This window comes from Marmota monax, unplaced genomic scaffold (assembly GCF_021218885.2).
Source record: "Marmota monax isolate L192 unplaced genomic scaffold, Marmota_monax_Labrador192_F-V1.1 WCK01_AAM20220418_F8-fsc00132, whole genome shotgun sequence".
NCBI classification, from domain to species: domain Eukaryota; kingdom Metazoa; phylum Chordata; class Mammalia; order Rodentia; family Sciuridae; genus Marmota; species Marmota monax.
The window spans coordinates 4460025-4476707 of record NW_026695199.1 but is presented as its reverse complement, the minus strand read 5'-3'; the positions used below and the strand labels follow the sequence as shown (position 1 = coordinate 4476707).

General features: G+C 34.5%; 2 pseudogenes; one reads left to right on the top strand and one right to left on the bottom strand.

The window, feature by feature from the left end:
* The first annotated feature begins 1483 nt into the window (after nt 1–1483).
* On the top strand, nt 1484–2580 carry LOC124082309 (SIN3-HDAC complex-associated factor-like; annotated as a pseudogene).
* A 13625-nt stretch (nt 2581–16205) lies between these two features.
* On the bottom strand, nt 16206–16296 carry LOC124082316 (small nucleolar RNA U3; annotated as a pseudogene).
* Between the last annotated feature and the right edge of the window lie 387 nt (nt 16297–16683).

Sequence of the window (16683 nt, the reverse complement as noted above, 5' to 3'; positions counted from 1 at the left end):
TAAATTTTAGAAACATTTCCAGTGAGGTTAGGAACAAGATAGACATTCCCACTAATGTCACCAATATTCAATTCCATTCTGCAAGGTTTAGTCAGGCAGTAATAAGAAGAGGAAAAAAGAGATGTAATATTTGAAAAAGAAGATATGATACTCTAATTTTGACAGACAAAATACAAGTCTATATAAAAAATTTAAAAGAATCTAAAGATAAATACTAACATAAATAAAAGCTTCAACAAGTTTGCCATCTATGTTCAATAATATTCCTACACACTAGCAATAATCATATAGAAAACTAAATAGAAACAAATATTATTAACGACTGTAAAACTCTTTAACAATAACAAATGAAAAAATGTGTGTTGTATATTGATCTATGATTAAAAGGACAAAAGTTTAAATATTTAATAGAAGACAGGAATAAATGGACTGATGAATCATGCTTATAAACAATTAACGAGATAAAGATATGAAATCATGAAATCATGACATTGTGATATAAAGCAGGAGTCAGAAAACCATGGGCCCTATCTGGCTTATATAAAATAAATAAATATTTACTTGAAAACAGTTGCGTTTATATACCTTTTACTTATTCTTTGTGGATGTCTTTGTGCTGCAATAGACAAATTACAATGTAGACTAACTCTTTGTGTGTATATGGGCTGGGGGGTGTCTATTTTTTTCCTTAAATTCTGAAATTACCTCAAAAAAGACTAGGCTAAGCCTCAGACTTTATTGTTTATCTCTTTACAGAAAACATTTGCTAACTCTTAATCTACAGCAGTTAAAAGTATTTAGCATCAATAGAAAAAGAGACAAATAGACCAACAGAACAGAATAAAGAGATAAGAAACATGGAGGCTGCTTTGTTTATGACATGAGACATGATATTAGTGGAGAAAGTATTATCTCTCATAAAATGTCTAGAAAAATCAACTATTAGAAAAATAATTTAAAAATTAAAATCATAAAATTACAATATCATTTTATATCAGCACAATAATTCTTAAAGTTTTAAAATATCTGAACATTAAAAGACTTAAAATTTAGATGAAAATACAGAAAAATACTTTGAAGAAATCAAAGTAAGAAAGATTTCTTAACATTTTATGATTGATATTTATATATACACTTTTACTATTAAGAATAAAAAAGTCCCTAGTGGATGAAAAGATCTTTTAAAACAATGAAATGTCAAGCTGTACACAGGTAGAAGATAAATTAACAAAACAATGAACCATAATTGATTACTATTTCATATAAATATGTATATATATATACAAATTTATATATGGCATTCATGTATATATCTTAAGGAAAAAAGACTAATACCCTAATAGAAATAAAGAACAGATTTTATGAAATAGGATTCTTCAAAGTAGAAATCCAAAGTTCTCCCAAGTATATGAAAGGATGATTATTCTCTCTGGTAATTTAAAAAAATACAAATATTGAAGGCAGTTGAGGAGGAAGCGCTTGGAGGGGGTTGGCCTGGTGTGCACTCCGCACCTCGGGGACGCTATTGTGCGTGGATCGGCAGTTTTGGGAAGGCTTTTTCCCAGAAGAAAAGATGTTTGGTTTTCACAAGCCAAAGATGTACCGAAGTATAGAAGGTTGCTGTATTTTCAGAGCTAAGTCCTCCAGTTCTCGATTCACTGATAGTAAACGTTATGAAAAGGACTCCCAGAGCTGTTTTGGGTTGCATGAGACTCATTCAGGAGACATCTGTAATGCCTGTGTTCTGCTTGTGAAAAGATGGAAGAAGTTACCAGCAGGTTAAAAAAAAAAAAAAAACAAAAAAAACTGGAATCATGTGGTAGACGAAAGGGCAGGACCTAGTCTAAAGACTACTTTGAAACCAAAGAAAGTAAAAACTCTATCTGGAAACAGGATAAAAAGCAACCAGATCAGTAAACTGCAGAAGGAATTTAAATGTCACAATTCTGATGCTCACAGTACCACCTCAAGTGCCTCCCCAGCTCAATCTCCTTGTTATAGTAACCAGTCAGATGATGGCTCAGATACAGAAATGGCTTCTGGCTCTAATAGAACACTAGTTTTTTCCTTTTTAGATCTTACTTACTGGAAAAGACAGAAAATTTGTTGTGGAATTATCTATAAAGGCCGTTTTGGAGAAGTCCTCATTGACACACATCTATTCAAGCCTTGCTGCAGCAATAAGAAGACAGCTGCAGAGAAGCCAGAGGAGCAGGGGCCCGAACCTCTGCCCATCTCCACTCAGGAGTGGTGACTGAGGTTTATGTAGAAGGGGAACAAATGATTTAAATTTTGAAAAGACCACAAAGCAACAAACTGACCTTACTATTTTTAACTTGGATACCTGCTGTTCTGCCAAAAGACAATTTTCTAGAATAGTTTTGAATGGGTTATTTTTTCCTCCAGTCCCATAAACTTTGAAGCCAGTGTCTAGCTTACTAAAAGAAAAAAGAAGTGTACATAATATTTAAGATGCTGAGTATTTCATAGGAAAGCTGAATGCTGCTGTAAAGTGCTCTTTAAGTCTTTTTTTTTTTTTTTTAATAATCCCCTTCTAATGAATTAAATTAGGGGAATTTCAGGGGAAAAAAACAAATATTGAACATAATTAAATGGAATTTCATTTGCATCAGAATGTTGTTAATAAGTCATATTAAAATTAATACTTTACAAAAAGTCATTTGAATGACCTCTATTTTTTAAAAAAACAGAATTTAGCAATATTTTGCTTACTGGGAAGGAATAGTAATATATAATTCACTTGAAACATTGAGGAAATGAGGCAGAACATTTCTTTTATAACCCACCCAAAGCACAGCACTATTTTTGTTCTCTAAAAATGTAACTGAAATAAAAATGTATAATATTAAAATGTTTCTTAGAAGTAATTTAAATATCTGAATGCCATTATACATTAGTAAACAATATGTGTTCTTTATTATTTTTCAGAAGATTCAAATGTGACTTTCAAGTAGTGACTATTGTGTAGAAACTATTTCACTGCTTTAGAATCACTTTTTAGCCTACATATTTGAGTCCCTCAGACTAATACACACATCTCAGAAACAGTAGGTTACTAGACTCAGGAAACTGGGTCAAAGAAATTTGAGACCAGACTCTCACAGTGCACTTATTATAGTCATTAGAAAAAAAAAACATGTTATCAAACACTAATCAAATTATTAATATTATTGAAGAAACATACTGAATAGCCTTTTTTATCCAAGGATGAGATTAAACAGAATGCCTGTATGAAAGCATACATGGGATGTGCCTATCTTTGAAGAACTTTGACAAATAATGTTGGTTCTGGGAAACACTAACAAGTCATCAAAATGGACAAAGAGGAAGAGGTAGGATTAAGCAGAGAAAACAGTGAAGAGGAAATAAAACTAGGTGGAGATCCACAGTTGTGGTGTAATATAACATTAAAAAACAAAACAAAACAAAACTGAAACAAAGCAAAACTATATCTACCTAAAAGTCAATTGTTCCTAGAAGGAATGAGAAATACACACACACACGCACACACACAACCTTGACATATTCATAAGGAATATGTAATCTGCCAAATATGTCTTCTGTTTTGCAGGTTTATTTAGAGTAATGAAGAGTACAAAGATTGAGGAAACAGTTAAGGCTGTTTTGAAATTTGAAATCATGATTTGTGTTTCAGCCCTTCCTCCAAATGAGCAATTACATGACATCATATAATTACATGACATCATATAATTACATGACATCATGTCTTTCAAGATCTGAAGAATAACTCACATCCAGACTTCACAGATTAGTGTGGCCACAAAATCTAATCTGCTCTATCTGTATGATGCCAAGCCACTACATTCTCTGATTCTTTTTCATCTAATTGATTGGGTTTGGTAATAAAACAATTAACTTATCTGTCAATTTATGTCACACAAATAACCCACAGGTGTTGTAGAAAAATTAGAAAATCTAGTCGAGAAAAATTTTATCCCTAATTTTGTAACAAAGGCATTACTAAAGTTGACTTCATTGTTTTCTTCCACAATAATTAAATCTATAAATGGTCTACCTGGCTGTTTGTCAATCTATAAATCTATAATATGTATTCAATTGGTCTTTAAATCTTTATTTGTCCATTTTTTTATTTAATTGATTTTATTTTTTAAAATACATGACAGCAGAATGCATTACAATTCTTATTACACATATAGAGCACAATTTTTTATATCTCTGTTTGTATATGAAGTATGTTGACACCCAATTCGTGTCCTCATACATGTACTTTAGATACTGATGTCCATCACATTCCACCATCCCTGCTAATCCCCTACCCCCTCCTATTCCCTCCCACCCCTCTTTCCTATCTAGAATTCATCTATTCCTCCCATTCTCCCCTTCCCTACCCAACTATGAGTCAGCCTCCTTATATCAGAGAAAACATTGGGCATTTTTGGGGGGGTATTGGCTAACTTCACTTAGCATTATCTTCTCCAACTCCATCCATTTACCTGCAAACACCATGATTTTATTCTCTTTTATTGCTGAGTAAAATTTCATTGTATATATATGCCACATTTTTTAAATCCATTCATCTACTGAAGGGCATCTAGATTGGCTCCACATTTAAGCTTTTGTGAATTGTAATAAATAAATAAATAAACAGATAAATAAATAAACAAAATGAAACTAATTATGTATGAATATGTTGCAGTGAATCTCACAACTATGCATACCCATAATGGAACAATAAAAATATTTTAAAAGTTGTAAAAAAAATCTTTACTTGTTCATTGACATGCTATGGCTATAGTTTACAAAATATACTAACACCACATCTGTTTTGTAACCTGCTTTATATTTTTAAAAAAGGGAAGTCAATTTCTCCACAGCAATATGAGGTCAAGGTACCATGTCTGCTTTGCTCACTGACATGCTCAAGCATAATTTGTTAATCGAATGCGTACTTGGGTCTACCCTTATTGACACATTTGAATCTTCTGTGATTTAAATTAACATAAGGAACTAATGCATAAATTATAAATTGTGTTATATAAATTGACAAAAAAAGCCAGGTAGATCTGGAATGTCTATCACCTCACTTGAAACATTGTTTCCTCTTTCATAGACCCAATATGTCTTCCCAGAAATGAACTTGGCCTCTATGGATGATGATCCTTATTTTTCTTGGAGTGATAGCAACCTTGGGAGTAACTTCAGTCTCCTAGTTCATTTTCTGGCAGTTGGTCAATATTGACCATTTTCAATTTTAACTTATACTATTAAATCCTTTTCAGTTTAAAAAATTGACAATAAACATGAATATTAAATTTCTTCTAGGAATTTTTATTCATTTACTTATATTTTATTTCAACATCATAATTATTTTTCTTTGACACAAAATTTGATAATTTTTAAAAATCAAATGTCTACTTATAGTAATGTCACCAGTTATGGTGGTTTGGCAAGACTGAAATGCTCAAAACTTGATGTCAATATTCCTTGTCAATAAAGTAGCTTATACAGTAGGTTTTTTTGTTGAGTTGTTACATTCTTTAGTCAATATATTTCTGACTGTATATATTCTTTTTCTTCTTGGCTGAAGTTTGCTATTGGTTATTAAGATTTGATGGGTGGTAAGCAATGTATAATCCATAAATGACTCTTTTAATAGTAGATATTCAAGCATGATTGTCTATATACATTGTCTTATTTTCAACCCGTTTATTAACAGCACACACCCAAAAGTTGATTTTTCCAATTAATTTTTGCCTTTCAGAAAAATAAGCCCTTAAATAAGCACATAACTTTATGTGTTTACAGAATTTTGACATCCATTCACAATAATCCTTTGACATTCACAATAATCCTTTGAACTAGTCAGGACCAGTTTTTCTACTATTCCTATTTTCACATGCAGTGAACTGAGGTTCATAAAAGTCAAGGCACTTGCTTGATGTACAAGATTTTAAATGATATAGCTGAGCCCAAACCCAGACCTTAGCATTATAAATATAGCGTTACACCTTGTGATGATTTTTATTCCTCTGAGCTGTATCTCTGCATAAAATTATAAGATAAATTTGGGCTGGTCAAGTTTCCTCCCACAAAAAGCATGAGGACTGAAATCAAAGCTGTTTTATAGCAGATACTGGCAGACAACATGGCATCCTGGAATTCAGTTCCTTGTCCATTGAACTTACCAGTATTTTACTTATTTCTACTTTTTTTCCTTTCTGTTCCTTAGGTTTCTGGACTATTTAACAAAAACTTTTAGAAAAAAAAAGGAATAAAGAGTTTTAGAAATTTGTGATTCTTTTCCTTTAAAATATACACAACCTTCTGTATTTCAGAATAAAGATAATCATCATGAAAAAAAAATACAAGGATTTGTCTAATTGCTACTGATGATAAACATTTTTTCATATATTTGTTATTGATTGTATATCATCTTCTGAGAAGTGTCTGTTCAGTTCCTAGGCCTATTTATTGATTGGGTTATTTGTTTTTTGGTGCTTAGCTGTTTGAGTTCTTTATATACCCTACAGATTAGTGCTCTATTTGATGTGTGAGGGGTAAAGATTTGCTCCCAAGATGTAGGCTCTCTATTTACCTCACAGATTGTTTCTTTTGCTCAGAAGAAACTTTTTAGTTTGAGTTCATCCCATTTATTGATTCTTGATTTTAATTCTTGCGCCACAGGAGTCTTATTAAGGAAGTTGGGGCCTAAGCCCACATAATGGATATTAGGGCCTACATTTTCTTCTATTAGACACAGGGTCTCTGGTTTATTCCTATGTCCTTGATCCATTTTGAGTTGAGTTTTGTGCATGGTGAGAGATAGAGGTTTAATTTCATTTTGTTGCATATGGACAAATGCAAATCAAAACCACTCTAAGATTTCATCTTACTCCAGTCAGATTGGCAGCTATTATACAGACAAACAACAATAATTGCTGGTGAGGATGTGGGAAAAAAGGTACACTCATACACTGCTGGTGGGACTGCAAATTGGTGCAGCCAATATGGAAAGCAGTATGGAGATTCCTTTAAAAATTGGGAATGGAACCACCATTTGAGCCAGCTATCCCTCTCCTTGGTCTATATCCAAAGGACTTAAAAACAGCATACCACAGGGACACAGCCACATCAGTGTTTGTAGCAGCACAGTTCACAATAGTTAAACTGTGGAACCAACCTAGATGCCCTTCAATAGATGAATGGATAAAAAAGGTGTGGCATATATACACAATGGAAATTTACTCAGCAATAAGAGAGAATAAAATCATGGCATTTGCAGGTAAATGGGTGGAGTTGGAGAAGACAATGCTAAGTGAAGTTATCCAATCTCCTCAAACCAAATGCCAAATGTTTTATTTGATATAAGGAGGCTGATTCATAGTGGGATAGGGAGAGGGAGCATGGGAGGAACAGATGAACTCTAGATAGGAAGAGGGGTTGGAAGGGAAGGGAGGGGGCATGGGGTTATAAATGATGGTTGAATGTGATGATCATTATTATCCAAAGTACAGGTATGAAGACACTAATTGGTGTGAATATACTTTGTATGCAATCAGCAATATGAAAAGTTTTGCTCTATATGCAAAGTAAGAATATAATGCAGTCCACTGTCACACACACACACACACACACACACACACACATATATATATATATATATATATATATTCAAACTTTCAAACTTATTTAATAAGGGCCTTATGCATGCGAGGCGAGTACTCTACCAACTGAGCTATATCTCCAGCCCAATTTACTACAACTATCATAAACCTGAAAGCTTTGTTCCTTGTTTCCCTTTCCTGATAGCACATGGTGGAGATGAGGCAAGAAGTCAAAATGTAATGAAATTTATGGAGGTTAATAACATGCGACATCGACAGTGGGTGGTGGTGCACACTCGTAATCCCAGCAGCTTGGAAGGCTAAAGAAGGAGGTATCTCCCTCCCACCTCCCTATCTTCAAAATAAATAAATAAATAAAGACAGAGAAAGAAATAACAAGTGAACTAGACCAAATATCCTATTGGGGGCATAATTGGGCTAAAAAGGTTGTATTTGTGTTATTAGGTTGCAGTTAATTCTTTGGCATTTATCAATTTTATAGGTTTGGGTTTTTTCTTCTTTATTTCCAGAAATCAGCAAGCCTTTTCTTGAATCCTCACCTACAACTGTAAGTTAAGAAACTTTATTATTAATTCAATACATTCACAAGTATTTCTGCATTTTTTTTCCTAAAAAAAAATCTTGAAAAACACCATGTGGAATTTATAGTGCACTTTCAAAATGACAATGTAGCAGATAGGACATTCCTTTTGAAAAACACTGGTTTATAAATTTTAACATTTGTACAAAAGAGTGAAATAAGATCTGATTCCAAAGAGTGCAATAATGAGTGAAGGATCTTATGTGAATAATTAAAATAAATAAGATTGAAGGGAAAAAGGGACAGTTTAGGAAAAGAAAATACAAACTAGAAAGTGTCAAATACATTTTTTACAAAATAAAGCCAGTTCTGCAATTAAAAAAAAATTATCTTCAGCGTATCTCATTGCCCACAGGATACATGGATGCCTTCATGAACTCACGGATATTTGTAGAGCACTGCTTTCTATCTGGTGCCTTACAGACAGCACTACCAATGCTATGAAAGATGTGGCCATTAATGAAGCAAATACTCTACCTTCAAGTCTACTTAGGAAGAGAAGAGTTTCAACAAGAGAGTGGAAGGAAAGGTGTTTGAGATGGGAAAAGAGGATGAGTCAGAGTCTTCCAACCTAAGATAGAGTAGAGAACCATAATGATGGCACATTATAGGAAAACCCCCAAATCAATCAGGAGATGCTACACAACCACTGACGAGCATCAAGGAGTGTTTTAATGTAGTAGTTCTTATAAAACATAATTGAAAATACCTTCTCTTGTGTAAATAAATCCTTTCTCCAGGTTATGGGAGACAACTAGCCAACAGTGTCACAGCTGGCAATCAAATTGTGAATGGGACGATTTCTCTGAAAGGGGAATGGCCATGGTAGGCCAGCATGTGATGGAAACACAACTATGCTCTCTGATCAGCTGCAGATGGTTATTATCTGCAGTTTACTGCTTTGTTAAATAAGTTTAAAAGTTTGAATAAATGTAGGCTGCTGTTTTGGTTAGCCTATGGGGGTACAGGGTATTTTGGGTAGCCTATAGGGGTTAACCTAATGTGTGAAGGATCACCAAGATTTACAAAATTTATAATCACACATAAAATTTGTTATTACCTATATAATTGAAGGACAGAGAAAGTATCTAAATTCAGGAAAGAATGGGAAATTGAACAGAATTAATTAATATTTTCTAAATAGCTCCTTTGGCCTGGTCTTAAGTGATTTACTAACATCATCTTATTTAATCATAACAATAATTTGTAAAGAAGGTATAATTGAACATATTTAAAGGAGGAAACTAAACTCAGAAAAGGTAGTTGACTTAACTTGGCCAAAATTATATGGCTCTTAAATAATAGAAATTGAATCCAAATCCAGGTATGTCTGATTCTAGTTACTAGGTCGTTGTTTGTTTTTCCATCTAGGGATTTGCAAACTAGTTGAAAAAAATATAAATGTCACACATTAAAAGTACAAGGCAGCATACATAGTGTGATATATACCACATGTATAATCAATAGTGCCAAGTAAATTTGAAGAAAGAGAATATATTTGGCAGTAGCATGAAGATATAAGATTTAACTGAACCCTAAAGATATAATGTTTGATAACGTAGGTGGATGAGAATAATATGCATTTCTGGTTTAAAGAAAACAGCTTTCTTCAAAGTGAGTGGGGGTAGAAGAACACAAGTTGTATTCTGTAGAAGGGAGAAAAAGCAGTTTGAAATAAAGAAGATTAATTTTTTTTTTTAGTTGTTGATGGACCTTTATTTTATTTATTTATATGTGTCAGATACCAACCTAACTGCTGGGGATGAAGTGGTGAACACAATTCCTACCTTCATGGAGTTCTCAGTGTAAAAGTATACTCAAAAAAATACTTAGAAATCTGTAATGTAAAATTAGTTCTGTTTTCTGGGCAAACTGTAGACCTACAATAATGCCTCCTTCTCCAGAGATGTGGTAGGAAGTTGAGCATGATGTTGAACATGAAGTTGAGCTCATGTCACCCACCATTCTGTTGAGGCTTCATCATGGATACTTAAATTCAGTAAAATGTCCACTGTAGCTAAGTTTCCTTCTCTCTATTCAATTCTGGACTCTAAATTCAAATTCTGATATGTCTAATCCAACATTTGATATGTGTAGGCAAAATAACATGGCTTGTAGTTGTCTTACATTTTGAATAAACCCAAGGTTTCCTTAAGTCTACACCCAAAGAGGAAGAATTGTTTTCAGTTCCCAAGGACTATTGATAACTTCAAATGAGAGATACAAGAAAGTTCTTTAACAGGACAAGCAACATTTTCTCTCTTCTTCTTTTAGAATGATTCTGATGGACCACTGGCTTACTCTAATTCCAGAAATATCTGGCATCTTTTTGGAATAGTAAGTTGGAATGATGGATGAGGTAAAAAGAATAAGCCAGGTGTCTATACTCAAGCAACTTCTTATCATGGGTGGATAGCTTCCAAGACTGGATTCTGAAAGAAAGGTATGAAATGGGACTTTTGGATCTTCTTCTTTATTGCTTCAAGACGTTTTTCTTTTAATTGATGGTAAATTGGTCATTTTCTTATATAACAAAATACAAATGTCTTTGTCAATATTTTATTATCTCTAAAACACTCTTTTTATATATTAACTTACTTAATTAACATAGAACACAGGAAGAAAAGAAAGTGAAGAAGGCCAAACTATTATTTTTATTAGTAATTAAGTTTTGATTTATTTTACCATTATGTTCAGAATTGAACTTAATATGTTTTTCATAATTAAAAGAAAACAGACATTTTGTAAATATGAGAACATATATACTGGATCTATCAAATAAATCATTTTATTCTATAAATTACAGTTGCATTTTGGAGCAGGTACTATTCTAGGTCTGCATTTTGCCCAAATAATATACATTCATTTTTTTATTTATATATGAGATAGTTTGTGTACTTCATAAAATCATCTGATCTTGGAGAAGAAATGGAATAATATCAGAATTTCATGGAGACCAAGTCTCTCAATTTATAAATCAAGAAATTGAACACTGGAGAAGAGAAACTATTTAAGTCATTATTTATTATCTGATAAACTGATGAATTTTCCCTCATCAAGTTTCGACACAAAATTTGTCAAGAATTAAAAAATAATTTTTTAAGTTGCAAATCTGTGTATAGTTTTTCTTTTAATTCTTCTTTTGTCACTTGTTTGTCTTCTTTTACAGCAAAAACAATGTGAAGTCCTCAAGGGCAGGGCGCTGCAAAACACCTATTATAGCATCTCTCCTCAAGTCCAAGTGCATCTGTATGAAGGGCTGACTTTGTAATCTCCACAAATAATTTACCTTATGTCATTTCCTAAATTAAAAGAAGTGGCTCCAAACTTTAAATAACATAAAATAAAAATAATGCTTCTTTCAGTTGTTTGTAGTGTTACTCTTTTATGCTTCTTTTATTCTGAAGTATGACACCAATGGCGCGCATAAGAACACAAGCCAGCTCAGAACTAGACATGACAAGATGGTGTCTTTCTTTCCCCACTCCTTATTCTGGCTGTCAAGAATATTTATTGAGTATAGTACAGCCAGGTACTGTCAGGGATATACACACAGTATATTTATTCAAGGATGCTACTTTTAGTGAATAAAAATAGGCGGTAAACTCATACATAAGATAATTTTGGATTGTGATAAATATTATAAAAGAAATATGAAGTAATATGATATAAAATCATGGTCAAATGAGTGATCCTTTATGTTGGGCAGGCTAAATAACCTCCATGATGGAGTAGCAATTAAGCTGGACCTACATGACAAAAAAGCAACACATACAAAATATCTAAGAGAGATTCAAAGGCAACAAGTATGAGGCTTTTAGATGGACATAAGGGAGGTGGATGTCTGTGGCAGAGAGAGGGCCAGTGTGACTAAAGACTGGTGGCCAAATGAGAGAATATGGAAGAGGTAGCTGAGATTCAGTCAAACAGGACTTCGTAAGTGATAATCAAGACGTTGGATTTTAATTGTAACTTCAGTGGAGGACCTGGAGTTTACTAAGCTGAGAAGAGAGTGAACTGATCTGATAGGTACCTTGCAAAGATTATGTTAGCATTGATGAAGACTGTGGGCTGGAGTAGAGATTGAGAGGCACACTATGAGAAGTAGGGAGACCGGTTTAGGCTGTCCCTGTGTAACACAGAATGTGGATGTCAGGTGGTTCTTTCTCTCATAAATTCGAATAATAGAATCCATGGACACAAAGGTGAGAGCAAAGTAACAGAATTTATTAGAGTAATAGAATGAAAGAAAAAAAGAAAGCAGAGCTCCTGAAGAGGGAGGGGTCCCGAGAGAGGGATACCTTCCCCTATGGTGATTATCTAGGGGTTTATATGGATCTACAGGTTGAAGAAGTCAGCCCCTGCCCAAACCTCATAAGGCACTCAGTATTCATGCAGCCTTTAGTCCAATCAAGATAATGATCGAGTATTTTTCCCTCTTTGGGAAGGCTGTGGACGTCAGGTCACGTAGGTCCTGATTTTAAAATAGTCATTTTTTCAAGTTCCTCAGCAAAAATATGCAGCTGCTGATTGTGCTCTGTTGCCCAGGTAGTTACCCAGGGGCCCGTTTTCCTATCTTCCCAGGCTTATCTCTTCTTCCTGACTTCACTAGTAAGACATGAATGTATCTTCATCTTTTTCCTTGGGTTGGGAACATATCTTTGTGAGCTGACAGGGATCTTTATAGAACGCAAATGAAAAGAGAAAGAAAGATGTCATTACAAAATGGTATAAGAGAGATTTCAGGCTGTGTATTTTCCTTGTCTTATAGTTAATTCAGAAGTCAGATATTTATGAATCTTTCATTCATGCCCCCTTCTCTCTTTGTTACTGACTCAGTAGGTTATTGTGTCCTCCATCAGAAGAATCAGATGAGGCACAACTGTGATGGAAACAGGACTGTTTTGGGGGACTAATTGCTAGAGCAGAAGAGACAGAGCTCTGACCCAGAGAGTGTTAATCTGGATCCCTGAATGAAGAAGGAAGCCAGTATTTATTTCTGTGTAAAGATTGCAAGGGTGGGCTAGAGTTTAGGAATTTTAGCTGATTCGGGGCACATTTTCTAAGGTGCTCTCTTTGTAGGTCCTGTGCAAGCACTTCAACCTTGTTAAAGGCGGGGTTAATCTGGAGTCCAAGGTTACATCTTTTCCTACATGATCTTGCCTTGTGATAAGGATGAGTCACCGCAGCTGTTAAGAGAACACACAGATGGTGGTGTTTGTGGAACAGAAAACACAAATCATGCAAATGACAAGTTAAAGGTTCTGGGAATTTGCTGTTTCTGTGACTCCTCAACACTTTTATCCTTCATATGGTTTGTCCTTGGGAAGTTGTGGTCAGGGTAATCTGGCTTCTATGATCCATCTGATTTCTGAGGCTGATGAAACAAAGAGTGAGTGAGAAGGTAGGAAAAGGCACAGATGGTGCTCTTAACAGCCAACAATCTCCAAGTTAAGATCCCTGGAATTCATTTGCCCTTTCTTTGGGGTTGGAGACTGTTTCATTTCTCCTCAGGATTTTTCCTCTCTTAATCTTAAGGAAAACTGCTTTTCATGGGAGTCCCTGACTTACATTCACTATCCAGCCTGGAAAAACCACAAATGTGGTTAAATCCAACTTTTCTACTTTTTGCTGGGTGGGTGCTAGTTGCTGACTGACCACAGCTGGTGGAAAAACACACACAACAACACTTGTCGTACTTTAAAATCATGATCACAAGCCTCAAATAAGTACTTAATGTTTCCTTTTATACTTATACAGCCAGAACCCCCTGTGCTCCTAGATAAATCTCATTCATTCCTCCCCTTCCTTAACTCCAATACTTTCTTTTTCATTTCCATACACTCATCTGACGACCACGCTCATTATTTCACCAAACAAGAACAAAAACAAAAAATGAAACAGGAATGAATGATATTATGGTTTCTCCTGGTACTTATTTTAAGAATGTAATACTCTACTTGCATCCCAGAGGGCAGCATAGGTAAGTGTACTATGGAGTTGAATAGCCTGAGTATAAGTCCTGGTTTTGCCACTTCCTAGATGTGTGACTTGAGCAAATTACTTGACGTCACTATGTCTCGTGTTCCTTGATGCCATATGAAACAGGAATAATGTCTACTTCCAGGTGTTGTTGTGGAGTATTTAAGGAGTTCAACATAATGCACTTAGAATACATAGCAAATGACGCAAGATAGGTATTAGTTATTGTTGTCATCTATTTTCCCTTTTGTTACAATGAATCAACTGTACAGCAATCTAAGGCTAAACTCTCCAGATATTGTAAGACCTTATTTGTACTTACCCTCTGTTTTTGTTTGGTTATGAGGTATCTCCCCAAAGCTCCTGTGCTAATACAGGAATGCTTGGAGGTGAAGAGATTGGATTGTTAGACCATAACCTAATCAGTCCATCCTAGTTTGGATAGACTGAGGAGGTGGTAACTGTAGCCAGGTGGGACATGGCTAGAAGAGGTGGGTCACAGGGGGCCATGCTCTTAAAGGGTATATCCTTCCAGCTGCCCTTCTAGCTCCTTCTCTCTCTGTTTCCTGACCTAGTCAAGAGTTCAGAAACTTTCCCCATTCCACTGGGCCCTTCAGTTATAATACGTGACCTCTTCTTGGGCTCAGAGAAATGGACTTGGGCCGCCATGGATTGAACCTCTAAAAATAGGGTCCCCAAATAAAATCTTCCTTCTGTAAGTTGTTCTGGTCAGGTTTTTTTTTTGTTGTTGTTGTTGTTGTTGTTTTTTTGTTTGTTTGTTTGTTTGTTTGTTTTTGTCACAGCAATGCAAAGCTTACTAAAACACCTTTGAAGGAATTTGTTTCTATGACTGTCATCTATCCCTTTTATCTCATCACTTTTACTACTCTATACTGGATCATTTTCATTAACACAGTAATCTTCCACAGTATCTCCCAAGTAAGAACTAATATCTCCTTTCTGCCATATTTCTTTGCAGAACTAGTTTACATTGTTGTCTCCACTTCTTTTCTTGTTCTTCTCTTTCTAAACTCATTTCTAACAGCATATTGACCCAGACACTTCTCCAAAGCCACATCTCTCAAGGTGGCTAATGAATTTTATGTTGCCAAAGGAAAGATAAATTCTCAATCTTCCTCTTACTTAACCTCTTCATTTGATGTGATATTTAGCAGTTACTCATTTCCTACTGAAACACTTTCTTCATTTGGATTTAGGAAAAAGAACACCTTTTAAAAAGCTTTCTTTGTCATTAGTAATTCTTTCTCAGTCTCTGGCTGGATCTTCTTCATCTTCCCAAACTCTAAGTGCTGGAGTACCCCAGGTCCAAGCTCACATATCTCCTCCTCTCTACTCACACCCACACCCTATATGATCTTATGCAGTCCAGTGCTGCACAAACAACTTCCAAACCCAGCTCTGTGCTGACAACTTCCAAGTAGTATTATTTTAGCTTTAGAAATCAAAGATTTTATCTCTCCCTAGACTTCTAGTTGCACATATTTAAAGTTTCCTTTTAAAAATATAATAGAGAATTTTTTTTAGTATGTCAAAAAGATTTTTTTTACTTTCATAAGTCTTTCCCATTTTAAAAAAGAGTGAAAGTATAATCCTTGTGGATAACAGATATTTGAAAGATCCATCATTATTTTCATTATTTGATTTTGTATAAGATAGAGTTAATTTATAACTGAACTAGCCTTATCTCTGGGAGTGCTTGATGATTACCTTTAGAACATTTTTTGTTAATACATACTAATCATACATATTAATTCAGTATGATATTTCCACACACGTATGAATGTGCCTTGATCCAATCCAACCTGCTTTTTTTCCACCTTCCCTCAGTGCTCACATACCCTTCTTAATCTCCAGTAATCACTCTTCTATTTATGGTCATCATTTTTAGCTCTTCATTTGAGAGAAAACATGTAATATTTGCCTTTTTATATCCGGCTTTTTTAACCTAATATAATGTTCTCTAGTTCCATCCATTTTTCTAAAAACAAAAGGATCCCATTGTTTTCCCATTGATGAATAATACTCCATTGTGTACTGAATTTCCTAGTAACTAACTATAGAAATGATCCCTGAAAGTATAGTCTTTGCATTTTCTTTAGTGCATACTCAGCTTTGACTCATGGCCAAAATAAGGCCTATATGATTTATGTGAGGTTTCAGTCTGAAACCTTCCTATTAACCTTTGGGTCAGTTTGTTTACTAATTTAAGATCTTGCTGCAAACTTTTGCCTTTGGCTCTCCTAAAATTGATATTTATCACACCAGTATTTGTGGTTTAACCTAGAGTCATGTACATGCATGTGAATAAACCATGGAAAGCTTGCTCTCTTTCTTCTGGCAGCCCAGTGCTTGCTGGCGTGCTCTCTTGCCGCACAGTATCCGTTACTTTTAAATGAAAGTTTTATGTGAGTTTTCCCTGTGGAATCTTAGGAGTTCTTTCAAATATTCACACTTGTGAAATCTTTACACATC